This window comes from Larus michahellis, chromosome 1 (genome assembly GCF_964199755.1).
Source record: "Larus michahellis chromosome 1, bLarMic1.1, whole genome shotgun sequence".
Taxonomy (NCBI): Eukaryota; Metazoa; Chordata; class Aves; order Charadriiformes; family Laridae; genus Larus; species Larus michahellis.
The window spans coordinates 14,958,639-14,977,926 of NC_133896.1; the positions used below are offsets into that span (position 1 = coordinate 14,958,639).

The 19,288-nt window shown below is 43.6% G+C and overlaps 1 protein-coding gene across 3 annotated transcripts in view; it reads left to right on the plus strand.

The window, feature by feature from the left end:
- Positions 1-19,288, plus strand: part of LHFPL3 (LHFPL tetraspan subfamily member 3) — a 256,612-nt gene that overhangs the window by 98,975 nt on the left and 138,349 nt on the right. The window lies entirely within an intron of this gene.

The window sequence follows — 19,288 nt, forward strand, 5'->3', positions numbered from 1 at the left end:
GTGTGCTCCAAATCAACTTCCTAACCATGTTCACTAACTTTAGTTGTGTCTTCTGGTTAGAAGTGCTTTGATCTGTCACCATTCGTGTCTACAGGGCAGGAGGGTCGTCACTCAGCAGTGGCATTTTGGTATCGGTCTCGGGTGCAGAAATCCCAGGACGATTTCAGTTCCCCCGAAGTTTCCCTTTCCATGGGATTCCCACAGATATAGTGATAAACTCCCAGGTGGTGCAGCAGAAACTACTCCCAACTTATTTTTTAATGAAAGACATGGCAAAGGCACCCTTGCAAAGAGGAAAGGATAGGAGATAATTAGCTCAGAGCTGAAAGCAAAGAAAGACTGCAGCATTATTCTTCTGAACACAGGCACTCTATGCTGAAAAAACGATGGTTCTTGGCTTTTATCCCTCAAAGACAGTTGAAAAGCCACAAGCTTCTTTCGTTATCACTTCTTCAGCTTTGTCCCAGGGAGTGTAATAGCACGTCCCCAGAGGCTGCCTGGCAGCGTTTGCTGGCCGGTGGCTCCTGGCGCGGGGGAGCACACCTGGGCTCCCCTCCCTGTGCAAAGAGATAACGTGGTCCTGGGTGCAACAGCCTCACACCACAGCGAGCTCCACCACCCCTCTCCAGCTGTCTTGCATCTAAAGCAGCAAGAAACCAAATGTCACTGGATCTAAGCGGGTGTCTATTAAATTCTCCCTTAAGCTGTAAATTTTTGCTGTCTGCGGCTGACTGACCTCCAGTTCCAGTGCTTGCTGAAGCAGGTGGGCTTTGGGGTTGTTGAAGGGATCCATCCAGCTTTTTCTATTAGCAGCTGAATACACAAACCTGTTCCTTTGCTATCAGGAAATCGGTGGGTTGACCTCTCCTGAGCTGGTGTGAGGCTTTCCTCAGCCCTGCACCACTCCCTGGTGGCACTTTCCCCTGGGAACAGGAAAAGTTGCTTTTAGAAGCCTTCAAAATGCTCGAGTGCCATCTGGACTGCTTTAGCATATTAGCGGAAGCTGTTTAGAAGATCAGTCAGGAAGAAAATTCAGATTACGGTCAGTCTTTCTGAATAGGTAATCAGAGTATAAAGAAATATTTCAACGCCATCAAAGTGCCATTCCCAGTGAAGATCCCATGCATGATTTATAGTGTTGACGGCGCTCTCTCCTCAGCAGACATATACTGCTAATATTATTTTTACATTAAAAGATAAAGTCTACCCTTACTGCACTGCGGACAGAGCTGGTCTCTGCTATGCTGAGAAGGCAGCTGAAGCTGTGGTGGACAACAGGTGTAGGAAAGGCATGGCCCTTCAAGAGTGGCATTGACACCCTCTTACAGGAGGTTTTCCACTGTTTTTTGAGGACAGCTTGGAGCAAGAGGAGAAGATTTAATAAGCAAGGGGGAAACCCACCAGCGAGCCAGCCGGGCACTGCCACTGGTGCATGCCCAGCGAAGGTGAGCTGGGTACCACCGTGCAATTCCCTGCCCACTTTCCAGCCACTGGCAATGAATATCTCCAGGCAGACCCCAGGCAGGGTTCAGGGGATGGCGTGTCCCAGGGCCGAAGCAGCGTCCCTGGCCTGGGCTGTCGAGCTGGCATGGGCTGAGTGTCTGGGGCAGGATGGTTTCAGCACAGCTTTTGTGCCTTTCCCTCTGCCTGGTTCAGAGAGGAAACCATGCAGGTTGGGCAGGCTGTGCTCCCCTCCAGCCGCATCGAGCATCCCTGAGGATGCATTTAGTGCCTCTGTACCAGGCTTGAGCGTGGATGGACAGCAGAAGGGACACAGATGGGACAGAGGTGTCCCTTGCCCTGGCTGAGGTAGATTTTCAGGGCTGTAGAAAGCCATTTTGCAGCGTGGCTTCTCTTGCAGTGAAAAGTGTTTTTTCTCTGTTATCTCCTGTAACTGTAACTGTAACTGAGATGCTGATGATCCCCTACAAGTAAATGAGACATCTGTATGAGTAACCCTGTGGCACATGGGACAAGATTGCTGTGGGAGCAGTTTCCCACCAAGGCCAACTACTCCATTTATCTGCACTCACAACTTGTCAGCTTCGGTGAACGCCTCTCCCACACAGAATTGCTGAATATCCAGGCTGTTTTCTGTGGTTTCTAGCTCTGATAAGTTCTTGTGAGGCTGTGATTTTACTTTTTTCTGCTCAGTAGCATTTCACTGTGGCATCTCAAGTGTGAAAAGGTAAATGTAAGAAATGCCATCCTAGGCAGAAGAAGGGTCCTTGTCACCCCATCCTCCTAACCCTGTGGTGGCAAAAGAACTTGGGAAGAGCATGCGAGTCTGGCCGCTTTCTCCAGCCACTGTCTTGCACTCCTCCAGCATTCCCTGCCTACTCCCCCATCTGCTAATGGCCCTGCCTAATCCCCTTTAAAACTGCACGAAGAGTGCTTGCTCTTACCTCCCACTGACTGTAGTGAATGTCTTCTGCTGTGGTGGGCTTCAGTAAACAGCAGCTCTGCTTTCACCTTCCCTGCCGCCATCCCAGTGCTGTGCCACCGGCCTGGGCACAAGAACATATGCCAACACCCTCAGTCCTTCCCCAGGCAACACCTTCACCAACACCTACCTCATTTCTGCAGCTGCCTTAATGGCAACTGAGAATGCCCTCAGTGGGAGGCCTCTCCAAGGAATTCCCGATTTGGTCCCACTTTCAGAAGGTGTTGTGATAAATTCCTTTACCTAACTTTGTGCTTAAATATCTAAGATACCTGAAAGTGCTACCTATGTGAGCCTCTTTATTTTTACAAAAGGTTGATCCTATGGCAAGAATATTCAACCAACACTGACTAACGTCTGTAGGAAGTTTTAGCTAGAATGTAAAATCCAGCTACTTTTCCATAGAGTGATCTTCCAAAAAGGACGTATTTAAAATTCTGCTTCTCTTGCAAAAACATCAGGATAACAAAGATTACATGACTTTTAACGCAAGCAGCTCATGTTCTGTATCTGATCTACGGTATCCATTCAATCTTTAGCTTTGTCAAACTTTGCCCGTCAAGAAAACATTTGTGAGAAATCTGAAATAATCTATTGACTGGAGGAAAGAGCTGTTCTCTATGTTGTTTCCTGGTTTATAAGCTCTTTTGTGGACCAGCTCACCTGTGCAAGGTTTACAGCAAAGATGAAAGGAGATAAATCCTATAAATTAATCAGGGAGCTTTTTTAAATTATTGAAATATTCTGTGCTTTCAATTAAATTCTTAAAGTGATTTAAGAGCTGCAAAACATATAAATTAGGAATGCATTTAAATTAAGGCATGATTTCTTTATTTATGCACTCATTTACAGTCTCCCCGATATTGAAGCTTACGATATTTTCTAGGTTCTTGAATGACTTGCCAATGCTATAAATATTTTATTTTGTTAGTAATAAATGCTTACTTATATAATGGGAATTCACCTATGTATTTAAATGCTGTCATAAAGATACAACTAATAAAAATACGACTTTTGTGCTTTCCTTTATTGTCAGGAGACTCAGCAAGCTGTTTTGCGTTTCCTACTTCTGAATACTGATTTCCATCCTGGCAAAGACTTTGTTAAGGAAAATAAGTTTGGTGTCAGTGCATTGAAAAACTGGCAAAATGCTGACAAAGTAGAATGCATTGATCTTTTAAAAGCTACAGATTTTTAGATAATGCCATTATCCTCTGAAGCCCAAAGATCTGAAATCAGGGAGCTGTACCTTTGCTATCCTCCTTCCAAGTAAGAATGAAGGGACAACAGTTATTAGATTTAGCCATTAGATTAAGAAATAGCAATATACAACTTGTAACCACAATAGAAGATGACAAGATGCAGAACAAAACCAAAGGCAATCTTTTTCTGAAGTTTCTGGAAAAAAATGCTTGCTCTCAAGCAATAAAGTGCCCTATTTGGTAAAGCACAATATCATTCAAAGCAACAAAAAAATGAAGAGATAGGTGCAACAGCATGGGACACCCCCACGTCTACCATCACATGTCTTCTCCAACACCTTCACTCCCTCTTTTTCCACTAGCTGGTTTATGTTTGGAACAAACTTTCTCTGTGGTCATCGTATTTTCTTCATTTTCCTTGTATTTTTGCCCATTTGTGTATATTTCTAATGTTCAGAAAAGGCAGGTTAAGCTTAATAGCATTCTTTACTATACTATGGTATAGATTAAGAGCTTTTAGTGCTTGTTGGAGCAGTCTGTGGCCCATCAGAATCTCCCTTTATAGTCAAGATGAAAAAGCTTATGAGCATTCGAGTGGAACAGAGAGAAACAGCCATCCTGGCAGAGGTAAATGAAGCCACTTATGTTTTACATTAGATGATGTCTAAATCCAGGCATCCCTTAATGCACCCAAATCCTTACCTGAGGGAACTTGCTGCATGTATTTCCACAGGGTTTGTGTGAGGGTTAGGTCAGGGATAAAAATATTTTGGGATCTAGTCATTGCAACAACTCCCTTAATAAGGCCTCTCTTACAAAGATCTTGTTTTCTGAATGTGTAATGCTGAAGGTGTTTGTATCCATACCTTACTTTCACAGACTCGTAGTGAAATGCAACAAATATCTCCTTCCCTCTTACAGTAGAAGAGCTTTCAAAACCAACAGGATGAAAACCAGATCTTGATTAACAGCATGTTCAGAATATTTCAGTTATTTGTAAATAATTTCACAGATTTTAAAGTGTTGGTCATGGATGAAGATGTTTTGCTAGTTAAGACCTGGGCTTGTTTCACAGCATGATGCGCTTGCTGCATAAACACTTCGTTACCACCGTTTTGCTCATTTTCCTGCTTCTGGCTCTCACAGCAGTTACATGCATCTCCTTGGTGCCCAAACCCACTTAAGAACTCCTAAATACTTTAGGTGAGATTGCTTCCACTTTCGAGGAAAGTAGGGAGGGTATTGTACCTCAGGAACCTGGTTTAGTTTCCTCTCCCATCTGGACACAAATTTTTTGAAGGAATTTTTAGTGGCAATTTTGTATCCCTTAAGTATGTGTTAGCCTGGATTTTGGTGTTGTCTGCAAAGTGGTCACAAAATACATTAAAAAACATTATGGGTTGTGTGATACTTCATTGCCCGGTCCTTCCCATACAGATATTCAACACATAATATTAAAATCCGGTCTCGCTCATTTATCTTCCATTACAAAAAGCCATCTGTTGTGAATTCCACATTCAAATGTTTTAAAGCTCTATAAATACAGTATTGCAACACCCATAACTCACAGTACAACATTACCAAAAAAAAAAATAACACTCAAAGAGATTTTAAGGGAAGGATTCATTGCCAGCCAGCTGATGCCAAGGCTGTGGAGAGAATTATAAAGTGCCTTTTCTAACGCGCACTGTGTGGTGACTGGGGGTAACCGATGCGTGGTTAATTTACGTGATGTGCGTTGAAGTAACCCAGTGAGTAGTAAGGGCTTTAGAAATGCCAAAAGTGATAACAGGTGAATTGGAAGGTCTCTGTTCTGATTTGCTGGAAAGCAAAGAGATGAAGAGGTGAATATAAGAGCAGGGGCATATGCTGTGAGAGGGGAGTAGCCGTGGGGTGGGCTCTGCAATGTCCCTCTGGGTCCCACCAGCCCCGTGACAGCAGGACACCGCTGCTGTGGCATCTTCTGCAGGCTGCCTTTCTTCTCTGGCCTTCTGCTGTCAGGCTCCAGGCCACTCATAATGCAAACCCTTATGAAACGTATAATGCAACCAGCATTTTGAACTTAACATTTTTTTTCCCTCCACGTTTAAGGGAAATCATTGTTTCACAGTAATTTGAGTGCCATTGCAGCTGAAGCTTGCAAAAAATGTATATACGCATAAATGCAGTTGAACTGGCAAAAAAAAGGAGACTGATTGGCAGTGGAAATAAGAGCTTATTGTTTCCTCTCATGAATATATTTATCGATAAATCAGATCTTGTGAATATCATCCAAAGTTTTTCAGGAGAACTCATGAGCACCGTGTTTCTATATAAACTGTATATCCAGTGGGAATGCTACATGCCTCACAGTGTGTAAATTTTAAAAAATTAGAAATTTCAAATAACACTGAAGTTTAATTAAGATAATGATGTTCCATTTTGCAAATCTGCTGTAGATATTTTTGTTTGTGTACGTCTGACCCATTGCTGTTTCCAAAACTTGATTGATATAGGGATATGTTACAGAATAATAGAAATGCGGGCCTGGAAAAGACCTAGGTCCGTTTCACTGCACTGACACAGAAAATTAATGACTTAAAACATATTAACTAAAAACATATTTTATCAAACAAATTAGTATTATTTATCCAAAAACCTGTTTCTGAAGTTTTTTTGTGCATTATCTATAATTTCACTATTTAAACTCATCCAGTCAGGAAGCAGAAATAACACCATGTAGCTTAGACAGTGAGGTACACACAATAAATGCAGTATGAGTATGCATTTTAATACACTGCTTTATGGCAACTGACATGTCTATACCTTTAAGTGACTACTGAGCACAGTTTGAAGCAGACAGGCTCTTTTTTGGAATAGGGGAGAACAAACTGTCTCCGAGCTGAGAACAAAGCCAGGCTGACCGGTGAGAAATCCTGACTTATTTCTGTAGATCAATTTCTCTGCATTGATGTAACAATAGGGCTCATTAGAAGACACTTAATTAGCTCTACGACTTGTAGAGATAGCAACTACAAGAGTACTTTGAACATGCACAGACCATAACTAAGGGTGCAGTTGAAGGTGTTTCTGGTGGCCAGCTAATGAGTGCAGGGAAAGCTCTGAACGTTATTGAACTTGCACCATCAAAGCTTTTTGTGTGGGTTCCATTTGCTGGAGTGGGTCCTTCACGTTGCAGACCCACAGGGCAAGCATCCCAGCATTTAATCGGCCCCATTACTTGTGCTCTGGTGGGTGATCAGCACTTGCTCCTACAGCACTTTTTCCTAGATAAACCTCAGCACCAGACAACATCATAGGCAACCGTGTTAGTTTTATAGGAACAAATTATACTCATTATCCCCAAAAGCTAAAATGATAAATTGTGTCCATGAATCCCTGTTATTACTGAATAATTGTTCAACATAAATATGACAACCAGATTTTGGCCTGACTTCCTCCTCCCATGAAAATTGTAAAAAGCCCGTAGAACAGAATTGACCAGAATAGACTAGACAAGACTAGACTAGACTAGACTAGAAAAGTTGGAAGGGACCTACAATGATCACCTAATCCACATGTAAATTGATTTGCATAGTCCCTTTTCTAATGAATGCATTTGTTTTTTACAGCATTCTGCAGTGTTGCATTCACAGTTCAATTACTCATTTTGTAGGGGAAAAAAAAATCATTCCTTTTATTCGCTATAAACCTCCTGCTCAACAATTTCACTGTATTCGTCACAGTTGTTGGGTTACTAGAAACAACAAAAATGCATTCCCTATGCGCATTTTTCATGCCCTTCAGGACCCCATTGCCATCAGTGTCAGCAGCACAGGAGCATTCCCACCGTTGCAGCATTGCAGCATGGCGTCCCGCCTTCCTGCAGCGTAGCTCAGAGAGAGACCAAGGGTGGGAGCCTCCAATGAAATGCGTCTCCTGAGCAAAGCGGAGGGACCTGTGCTAAGGCTTCCCGCAGCTGTCTTCAAGGCTGGACACCTACAGCCTCTCCAACCTGGCTCTGAGCCCAAGCAACCAAACCTCAGGGAAAAAGGTCCCTCAGGGCCCTGATATGGAGAGAAAGGGAGATCAACCCCCACTACAGCCCTCTGAAAACTCAGTGTCTTGTGTGTTTAAGAGTAGCACTGCCTTTGATAGTATCATGGTCCTTTTCTGTTACCTGTACCATGAAAGACTCAAATATGAACTTATTACTAGACCTCAAACAAACCATTTAATTTCTCCGGGTCTTTTGGGTTTTTTCCAGTTTTCTCTGCAGTCCTAGTTTGGGCCTCCAGCGTGTAGTTCAAGTGCAACTACAGATGTGGTATTTAGAGCTGCCTAATAATTCTTTCCTAGGATTTTAATTCCATGAAGTATACTGCAGTTCACTGACAAAACTACAAATTCTGCTAGGCCAAACAAGCAAGTTTTGGGAAGAAGGAAAGCAGTGGTGTTCTTCCAGAGACAGCCCAATAAAATAAATTCGATTCATATGAGATACCAGACGGCAAAATCATGAAGTGGAGACTGGGAAGGTCTTGCTGATTTTGTCCCTTTTTGCCTTTTTTGCATCCTCCAATCATTGGATCTGTCCCGGTAACTAAAACGAGCCAAGGACTATTCTGTGGCCATGCAGCCAACTGGCTGGACGTGGCTCCCAAACATATAGCTAATCTACCTGACCACATCCAACAGCCTACTAGAACTGGCGTTGGCCTGCTAAGCCCTGAGCCATTCCTAAACATTGTATGGGAGAAAAACAGATGGTCAGGCCAAAACCATGCCAGAAATTGAACTAACAGTGAAAAATGATGGACAATAACAGGCCAGTGCGTGTGCTCATGCCCTGGCACTTTGGTTTACTTGTATTGATGTATCTTAAAGTATTGTTTCCTTGACTCGCATTAATTAGATGTTTCAGTAATTGTAGTTAGTAGCCAGAGACTTCATATCATATAAATACAGCAGCAAGCTCCTCAGAGAGTTGTCTTCCAGCCTACTGGCCGTGTGCTTGTTACAACCGCCTGACATACTGAAGAGTATGTTTGCACCTGCAAGATCTACAGCCTTAAAAAACAAACTCAAATTCTGAAGAATTCTGTAGAGTAAAAAGAACAAAAAAAACATAGCCTTCATAAGCAGCTGCATGCCAAGAAAGATCTACAGACATTCAATGGTCTGCTCTGTGCCACCCTGCTGGAAGAAAGGGAGAGGTGTGGGAGCATGGCAAGGGTGCACCTTCCAGCCCTTGCAGAAATCCTTCTACGCATGCACACTTACCGAGATTTTTCTGGGGGCTGAGCAGACCCTTCTGCTCCTGCGGTGGCCACTGCCACTGCCCAGCACCACCTCACCCTGCTTGTAAGTCTCCTCATTAGCATCTGTCACAATAGTGAATGGGTTTTTTCGCTCCTATTCGATGAAAATTGGGATAAATGTACTTCCCTGTGGAGCAGCCATCCCTTCAACTTGTCCTTTCTCCAGCAGCTCTGCCTCACTGGGTTAGCAGTCTGTCCTTGGAGCTGATGTGTTCTGGCATGGGGCAGGACGGTTTCTACAGATGCTGCCTCTCCTTTAACGCCTGTTCCTTGGGGCATTTCTATTTGTGCTGCCCTTCAATATACGCCATGCAAAGAAGCATGTAGCCCTAATTCCCTTCTCTAATCTGTAAATTGAACTTTTATTAACATTTATGAAATTTTAATGAATATTGCTTTCTGCTACCCTTGAAGTAATACGCACAGAAAAGGGCTAGTTGCCAGCAGAGCCATCAGACATGCCTGCGGACGAGACACTGGAAATCTCTGCTAGGGAATTTTTATCTGCAGTTCCTTGCACTGGGTCATGAGTGCAACACGTTGCTGCTCAGTCAGACTATGCACCGTCTTTTACACCATTACCGTCCTCCAGCATTTTTATGTAAACATGCTGGCATCAGCTAGAGATGACACCAGTCACTGAAAACTGCATTAGCATGCCTCTTTGGTCTCCAAGAAGTTTTGAAGTTAGGTGAGGTCTTTACATGTTGACTATTTTGGCAGGCGATATTGTTCTACAATTTATCAGTTGATAACTTTTGCTGCCTCACAGTCATTGTGTTTTCCCAAGTGAAGAACCTTTGGCTGAGCTCTGGAAATATATGCGTTTCACAGAAATGAAAAGTTATTAAATCAGTACTGCAGGGGAATGCAGAGGAATGATCTGTTTGTAATTCTGGGAAAAACAATTTAGAACACTGTTTTTAAAGCTTAACGAAATTACTTAAAATCTTTCACAAAAACAACCAACCTTTTTCATCTGGTCTCCAAGGATTTCGTTTATCTTTCAGATCTAGTTGCTGCAAAATACTGATAATGCAGAAATTCCATGAGGCGTTAAATCTCCATCTACCACTGGCTTGCAGAATTAATCAAATTACCTTTTAAAGTTAATGCAGTCGGTGAGAAGAGTTTAATGATATTCAAAACCTTCATGGTAATAATTACAGATGAAGAGGGTCAGTCAGTTGAGAATTAATGCAAAAAGTGCACAGAATGATAATCTGAATTAATGTATCAGACCATGCAGAAGGCATTGGGAGAGTGAGCCATGAAAATAAAATTTGTTTGCTTCCATTCAGAAGAGAGAAATAAACTCAAATGTGTGAGAATTTGAAAGGATGAATTTGAGACTTGAGCTAGAGAGGAGGTGGCGGGTTGAGAGAGGTGAAGGAAGGGAAGAAAAGGAAGAGAGAACAGGGATTAATCTGGATTATCTCACAAAGTTTCAAGCTGTCAGTCTTTCTATGCTGACTCAAAGACAGGAGCTTTTCCACAAATTTCTCTCACCCGGAGGCTCTCTCACCTTTTTGATTTTCTCTATTCTGCACATGTATTTTTCCCACAGCTATAGAAGTGATGCAATACTCGATGAGGGCAGGGTTTTAACTGTCCTTTCCCACACAGGTCATCGTTCTTTCACTAACAAACGAATGGAACAATCCTGAAAGGACTTTCTTAAAAATTAATATAATGCACCCCCCCTTAAGTTGAATGTGGGTAATCTCAGGCTGCACTCACGTCACACTGAAATGGGCAGAAGAGCAGTCTGTGTCCAGCGAACCTGGAGCTGGAAGCGTTAGCAGAGACCACTGCCTCTGAGCACTTCATCCTTCTGGTGACTGGCATCCAAAACTGCTGTCATTGAGGATGTCACAGTTCCTGGGTGCCCAGTTTGAGATGCCACACAGTGACATTGCTGTCAGAGGAAGGCTACTCAGTGTATTCGGAAAAACAGGCCTCTGTTACGACTTGACTACGCCTAATATGTTCAAAATTATAGCCAATTTTTGAAAACCATGACCATCTTGATCATTTATTGCCCACTTACCAGTTTTGTCATATGTCTGTGACTTAAATATACTCGTGTTTGTTCTCTTCCTCTGAGAGACTTTGTCAGTTGCTGTCTTTTCCATACTATTAAATCAGCTCAGGCATTATATTGTAAATGCTCCTAAAAACTGAGGCAGTGTTGCTTTTATGGTTAATTGCATATTGAACTTTCTGTGTGCTGTTTTCACATTTCAAGCTTCACTGCGTATCGGCAGTTCAGATTATTATATTGCATGTATGAAGGGATTATCAAGTGTGCCTGCCAAGCCTCCTGCAGAGACCCTCTTCACATAGCAATGCGATTGTGTAATTGGACCACGAGGTTGTAAATGTTGTTTCTGCATAACTATGTACTGCGCTCTTCAGAACAGCAGTACTCAACTTGGATCAGACGGAGAATTGCATTGACATTGGGGATTTCCAGACACCCAAGTTGATTACGGGTGGATCCTTCATCGCAGTGGTGAAGCCATATCAACTTTTGATGATGTGCCATTGTTGTAACTTACGTTCATCGCTTGGGGCTGCTTTGCTGTCCACCTGCCACCGAAGGGGACCACTCTTCTGCTGCTACTGGTTTTGTCCTCCAAGTGTATTCCCAAGAGAAAGCTCAGGAGCTTCTCCCAAGTCTTCCATGAATCTCATGGTGTGGCTATGGCTTCCTGGGGCTGTTCTCGCTGCTGTATGAAGCGACCAAAGGACAAACTGAGCACATGGTACACTGTCTTTGTGCTGCAGTAGTCCCAAGTAGTGACATAAGGACATACATTGCTGCAAAATCAGAGGTTGAATATGGTTCAGCTTCATTCAGCAGAGCTGAATTTGCAATAACATCTGACGTATTGTCCCATTGAGAGTTATAACTTCTAATCAAAGCACTTAAAAATACTGCAACCCTTGTTTTTCTGTTGCATTACAAAGAAATTTGGCACTTTCCTTGCTTTGCTGCAAATATTTTTGTTTGCGTGTTTGTCATTTGAGAGTTGTAGATAATTGTTTTGGCTGTGTTTGATCTCACAATCTGGAAAAAAAAAAAAAAGTAAAATTCCTGTGGTGTAAGGGGTTTTTTATAAACTGCTGAGATGCAAAAATGATGTAATTAAAAAATGTTACAGTTAATCTCTTAGTGATCTTGACATTTGCAAAAGGAAAAAGCGTGCAAATACTCTTGGAAGTCCTGTGATTAGAGAGCATATTTGGCATAGGTAGATAGTTGTTTTAAAAATAAGTGTCAGTGTTTTGTGGGACACATGGGTTATATGGGTAGAGGTTAACTCCCTCTTCTGTACTGATTTCATCTGTAAGACACAATAAGATTTTCCAAATAAGAATTTGTTGTTACATCTATCAAATCTAAGGACTTGCTTTGAAGGATGCTCTGTAAGACTGGTCAAGACCTTCCTTCAAAGCATTTTCCGGTAGCTTTTTACCTAGGCTGAGACTCTGGTGAAAAGTGGCTGTAGACAGTATAAAATTTTCTTCTAAAAACTGACCATGGAAATAGTTTTAGCCAAAAAGAAAAACAAATCCAGATTTGAGATGTTTCATCCCCACATATGCTTCAAACCAGTTATAAGTGCCTCCGTCCCCTCTCCCCACTCCCATCACCTCCTTCCCAGCACTATTTTGCAGCAGTTAAGCCATGGAGAAGACTGGGCTGCAGGGTAGGTGCAGGCTAGTTTGGTCTTCTGGTCTAGATGTTATCACAGGGTGTGAGGTGGCTGAATATGAACAACTCCTGTTGTGTCATTGTGTCCTGGTTTGAGGCAAAACAGAACCAATTTTCTGATTTGTAATTTTACTTTTTAGCTGGGCCTCTTCTAACTGACTGAAGTCTGAAATTAACAGCGTATTGTTCAGAAACTGTTCACTCTGAGTGATAAGACCTGGTTATACCAAGGAATGGTGTGCACAGAGGCTCTTGCTTATCCTTATTGCTATAACAACCAAGGGCAGCTCACTTCGCTGCTTGCCCCGTTAGAGGGTCGGAAGCGGAGAAGCGTAGAGGGGTCCCACCTGCAGGGAGGAGCAGACGGGACAGGAGACCCAAAACTGACCAACAGGGTATTCCATCCCATCTGCATCACGCTCAGTATAAAAGCTGAGGGATCAAAGGGGCAAGGCTGCTCTGGCTCGCTTTTTCTTCAATGGCCGACGTCTGAGGAGGACCCTGTCTGTTCGTCTGTCTTTGATCGCAATCCAAGCATTCCTGACTCCAGTTCTGGAATTCAGCTCCTGTCTGTCGCTGACTCCAGTCTGGGACTTTCCCTGTGTCTGCTGATGACGCGATCGTCATCCTGGGAGCTGGATACAGTTTTGTATATATTGTATACTTTTTTCTTTAATTTTTATTATTCTATTATTATTTACTATTTTCTTATTTATTATTATTTTCATTAAAGTAGTTCAGTTCTTTTTCTAAACTCGTAAATCTCCTTATCTCTTCCACTCCTCTCTGAGGAGATGGGGGGGGAGGGCCGTCTGTTGTTCTGATTGGCCAATCTGGCCAAAACCACGACACATTGGCAATAAAGAATTGACCCACGAGACATTAGGTCTGGGCAGATAGTGCCCATCTTTTATTTACTGCTGCCCAGTCGGTGCTTTTCCTGGATCAAAGCTCTTCGTGGTGGCGGTGAAGTAACTCACACAGAGAAGTCACAGCAGCTGCCACGCAGCCAATAGACTTCCCCCATTTCATATGTGTGTCGTAAAACCAAGGTCAGATTTACCAGCTTTAAAGTAGGTTTCAGAGTTCAGTGTTCTTTAATAAACATCCTCAACAGAACACCTTTCATGCCTCACCACTTGTGATATCAATACATTAAAGTCAGCCTTCTATCTTTGTCGAGGAAATTGACCAGCCCACACACAAATTCTTCTCGATAGCCCTTTGCTCTATCATGGGAAAGAAGAAAACTAACAGTAATTTATTTCCTCCTTAGAAAATGATGTTACTGATTTGGGTAATAAATGAGCAAAGCTTTCTGAGATCGCTTTATGGCTTTAACTGCTGACATCGCATGAGATTTTTAGAAAATGCCAAAGGTAATGATGCCTTTGGCCCCGTGTTTCCTACTTGTGCCTTCTCCATCTCTCAGGGGAGAGTCCCTGTGCATTCCAGGGTGGCAAATAGCAGTCCTGGAACTCCAGACAGATCCGTGCAGGCAGCATACCCCAGGGCTCACAAGTCCCTGGGGGTACTCGGCTAATCCCCGCCTTGAACTGGGACTGGAAAAGGACAGTCAACATCTGTCCTGAGAAAAACTGTCCAACTCAAGCCTTAACGGAGTTTCATGGTTAGCTAGGATTTTTCTAGCGTGGTAGAAAGTCACTGCCACAGCTGAAAGCCTGTGCTCGGAAGAACATTGCAGTGTTATTAAAGTTCAGGTGTGCTGGTAGGGCCCAAAGGTGAGTTTGTCTGTGCAGACATGGAGCAGGTGCGCTCACATTTATTAGTTTCTCAGTTTCACTTCTAACTTGTGTATGGCTGTGACAGCATGTACACTTTGTATAACACGGTGAAAGTTCTTTTAACACTTACCAATGCATGTCAGCCTTGCCCAGGGCTGGGTCTGTAATGAAAGCAAAACCCATAAGCATTATATCTTCCCATTTCTCATTTTCAGTGGGTGTTTGATCCCAGCCCTGCGCTTCCCCAGTGCCATCTGAAGTCCATGAGCGGCTGCTTCTGCTGCCTTTCTCTTTGCTGAACCCAGAAAGTCAGTTTTCATGGCATGTAATACATGTACCTTCTGGTATCAATCATAGAATCATAGACTCATAGAATTGTTTGGGTTGAAAGGGACCTTTAAAGGTCATCTAGTCCAACCCCCCTGCAACAAGCAGGGACATCTTCAACTAGATCAGATTGCTCAGAGCCCCATCCAACCTGACCTTGAATGTTTCCAGGGATGGGGCATCTATCACCTCTCTGGGAAACCTGTGCCAGTGTTTCACCACCCTCATTGTAAAAAATTTCTTCCTTATACGTAGCCTGAATCTACCCTCTTTTAGTTTGAGACCATTACCCCTTGTTCTGTCACAACAGGCCCTACTGAAAACTGTGTCTCCTTCTTTCTTATAAGCCCCTTTAAGTGCTGAAAGGCTGCAATAAGGTCTCCCCAGAGCCTTCTCTTCTCCAAGCTAAGCAACCCCAACTATCTCAACCTTTCCTTATAGGGGAGGTGTTCTATCCCTCTGATCATTTATGTGGCCCCTTTCTGGACCCGCTCCAACAGGTGCTGAGGGCCCCAGAGCTGGAGACAGTACTCCAGGTGGTGTCTCACCAGAGTGCAGTAGAGGGGCAGAATTCACACAGACACAATTCTCGAGCTTGTCTACGTCCCTCTGGATGGCATCCCGTCCCTAAGGCATGTCAACCACACCAGTCAGCATGGTGTCGTCCACAAACTTTCTGAGGGTCTACTCACTCCCACTGTCTATGTCATTGATGAAGATATTAAACGGTACTTGTCCCAGTATCAACCCCTGAGAGTTCATCACTGATCTCCATCTGAACATTGAGCTATTGACCACTACCCTCTGGATGCAACCATCCAACCAATTCCTCATCCACCGAACAGTTCATTTATCAAATCCAATTTAGCAAGAAGGATGTTATGGGGGGCTGTGTTAAAGGCCTTACAGAAGTCTAGATAGGTAACTTCTGGACCTCTTCCTTTGTCCACTGATGTAGTCACTCCATCATAGAAGGCCACTATGTTGGCCAGGCAAGATTTGCCCTTGATGAAGACGTGCTGGCTGTCTCAAATCACCTCTCTGTCCTCCACATGCCTTAGCATACCCTCTAGAAGAATCTGTTCCATGATCTTCTCAGGCATGGATGTGAGGCTGATAGGTCTGTAGTTCCCAGGGTCCTCCTTTCTTCCGCTTTTTAAAAATGGGTGCAATGTTTCCCTTTTTCCATTCACTGGGGACTTCACCTGACTCATGTGACTTTTCAAATCTCATGGAGAGTAGTTTGGCAACTACATCAGCCAATTCCCTCAGGACTCTGGGATGCATTTCATCAGGTGCCATAGACTTCTGTATGTTCAGGTTCCTTAGGTGGTCATGAACCTGATCTTCTCTTCCAGTGGGTGGGGCTTTGCTCCCCCAGTCCCTGTCCTGTGGCCCATCCACTCAACAGGTGCGGGAAGAGAGGTTGCCAGTGAAGACTGAGGCAAAAAAGTTGTTGAGTACCTCAGCCTTCTCCTTGTCCGTTGTCGCTAGTTTGCCATTCTTGCTTATCAGGGAGCATACGCTTTCTTTGACTTTCCTCTTCTGGCTGACATACCTGTAGAAGCCCTTCTTATTATTCTTTGTGTCCCTTGCCAAGTTCAGCTCCAGCTGCACCTTGGCCTTCCTAATCCCATCCCTACACAACTGGGCAACATCCCTATACTCTTCCCAGGATGCCTGTGCCTGCTCCCACTGCCTGTGGAGTTCCTTCTTGCCCTTTAGTTTGCCCATCAGGTCTTGATTCAGCTGTGCTGATCTCTTGCCTTCCTTTCCTGATTTCTTGGGGACTGAGAGCTCTTGCGCCCTGTAGAAAGTGTCCTTAAAGATCTGCCAGCACTGTTCTACTCCCTTGTCCCTGAGGGCAGTTTCTCAGAGGGTCCTACTGACTAACTTCTTGAAGAGCTGGAAGTTTGCTTTCCTAAAATTCATGGTCCTGACTTTATTCTTCACCTGGCCCATATCCCTCAGGAACACTCCACCAGTTCATGATCATTGCAGCCCAGGCTGCCTCCAGTCTTGATGTTGCCAGTTAGCTCATTTGCGTTGGTGACCATCCTATCCAGTATCGCATCCCCTCTGGTAGGGCTGTCTATTACCTGGCGTAAGGAGTTATCCTCAATGCACTCCAGGAGTCTCCTGGATTGCCTACAGCTTGCCATGCTACTTTTCCAGCAGATGTTGGGGTGATTGAAGTCCCCCAGCAGGACAAGAGCCTGCGAGTGTGATGCCTCCTGTAGCTGGAGTAAGAAGGCTTTGTTAATAGGCTCCCCTTGATCAGACAGCCTGTAGTAGACACCAACCACAAGACTTGGTGTCTATTTCTTACCCGTAAACTTTCAACCTGCTCGTGGCTATTCTTCAGAGACAGCTCTTTACAATCCGTCCATTTCTTGATGTAGAGGGCAACCCCTCTGCCCCTTTTCCTCACCTGTTCCTTCTTTCTTAAAAAAAATAATTCTAATAGAAAACATTAGCTTTCCATGCTTCTCAGTTCCTCATGCCACCTGAGGTTAAAATCCAAAACTACAGTCAAGTATTCATATCTAACTTTGGTGTTTGAGATATAAGCTTCAAGGACTCTTGAATAAAATACTTCATCTATGGAAAATAATACTAAAAAACACTTATTCACACAAAATATGAACTGAAAAATAGCTTTTGAAGGGAAAAATTAAGGCGTTTTTAGGCAGTAGTTAACGAACAAATTGTCCAAGCCTGCCAAAGGAATGATCTGTGGGTATGAGGGATAATTAATTTATACTGGTTCAAAAATTCCTCCTGAGATGTCAGCTGGTACGCTGCATTACAGCATGAAATATTTAAACCGTATAGTTTCAAGAAGAATCCTAGAAAGTCGCAAAGAGTCCAAAGGGTAAGAGAGCTGCTCACTGGGCAGTGCTGTATTTCACTTCATGTCCCAGTTTCTGCAGCAGGAAGAAGATTGTGTTTCTGTGGGGAAGGTGTGGCTGGACTTCCCCAGCCATGAGACCTGCCAAACCAGGCTTGGAGACCTGAGCATGGGGAACACTTGATGGTGCCCAAGGATATGAATGTTTCTGCATTAGTCTGAGCTCTGGTGAGGAGGTTCTGGGTCTTCCACTGCTGCCCATGTGCCACCACGTGATGTCTTTGGGGCAGTGAGTGGTGGTGGTGGGCTTCCAAGTGGTATGGCACTTGCCCAAATGTTTTTTGCATTTCCAAGGAGCCCAGCAGAGCTGCAAACAGATTTTTTGTGTGGCAGATTGGACAGCCTGGAGAGAAACACAGTACAGGGTTGAATGTCTGCGTGTTGTGGGTTCCTCAGCTCCTCAGCTGTAAATGGAGGAGAGTATATCTCCCTCACGTAGGCAGTTTAAAAAGCTGTAACTTATTATAGAAAATCCTTGAATAGACAGTACTATGGAAGTGTGCAAAGTACACTTTCCGTGTGTTAATGTCCTTGAGTTGTGCCTTTCTTGACATTAATGCAGGGGGAGTTTGTGGTAGGGAAGTCTTTGTAAGTATTTAGAGCTTTGTGTTGCCTGTCCATGTCCCAGCTAGCACCTGCTCCCAGCTTCAGCAGGCAGCTCACAGTCCTCAGGCCTTCAGAAGTAGCTTGTTTTTAAAGTTTTCATTCCTATTCCAAATAAGTGTCACCTCTTTCATCCTCCATGCATATCCAGTGTCTCTTAGTGGAATAACAGCAGCTCTGTGCTTGGGACATCCCAACCTTATCTACACTGGCTGCTACCCCTCCACTTCAGCACTGGTTGCCTGAGCTGTGCAGCATTGTGTGCTTCGTCTCTAAAATGAAGGAACATCACCACCCTCCTCAACTTGTGCATTCCCAGATCTCTACATCTCTATACAAAAATATCGGTATTAATGGGGTTTTTTTTAAGCATCAGCCTTGCCTGTATTACACTAAAAAAAAGGTTGCTCTTTGCAGTGTTGGAGCTACTGGAGTGCAAATCCCAAGAGAAGCTTTGGTGTTACAGGTGATTGTGCTCCAAAGCTCCTTCGGGCTTGAGCCGAGACTGTCCCCAGAAGAAGAGGTAGTGGCACTCCACCACATCTGTGCCAGCAGATGATGACCATGCATGTCACTGGGCTGGACATGAGGCTGCAGCGAGAGGACTATCTGAGCAATACCATTGTCTGAAACCAGGGAACACAGACTCTGGGGTCACCATTTTTGCTAGATAATCGCTTGCTAAGAAAAGGCAAGTTAGATTTTGGAGCCTTTTCAGTGTCCCCAAAGACCTGGTGTGACTAGTGAGCCAATTACATGGTTGGGCTATTGCATTTCCTAAGGGTGCAGGGCAGGGTTTAATTAGTTAGCTGTACCAAAAACTGAGAATGTGTGATATTCTGGACATGATACTTGGTACTGATAGTTATAGAAAACAGCTATATCAATAGGAAAACTTTAAAATCAAGTCAAGAGTGTGAGCTCAAATTTATATATTTTTTGCTTAAATCAAGAATAATTTAGCACTTTGTTGGGCATGCTACAAAAATAAGCAGAATAAAAATGTATGCTTGCATAGTACTGAGCTTTTATCCTC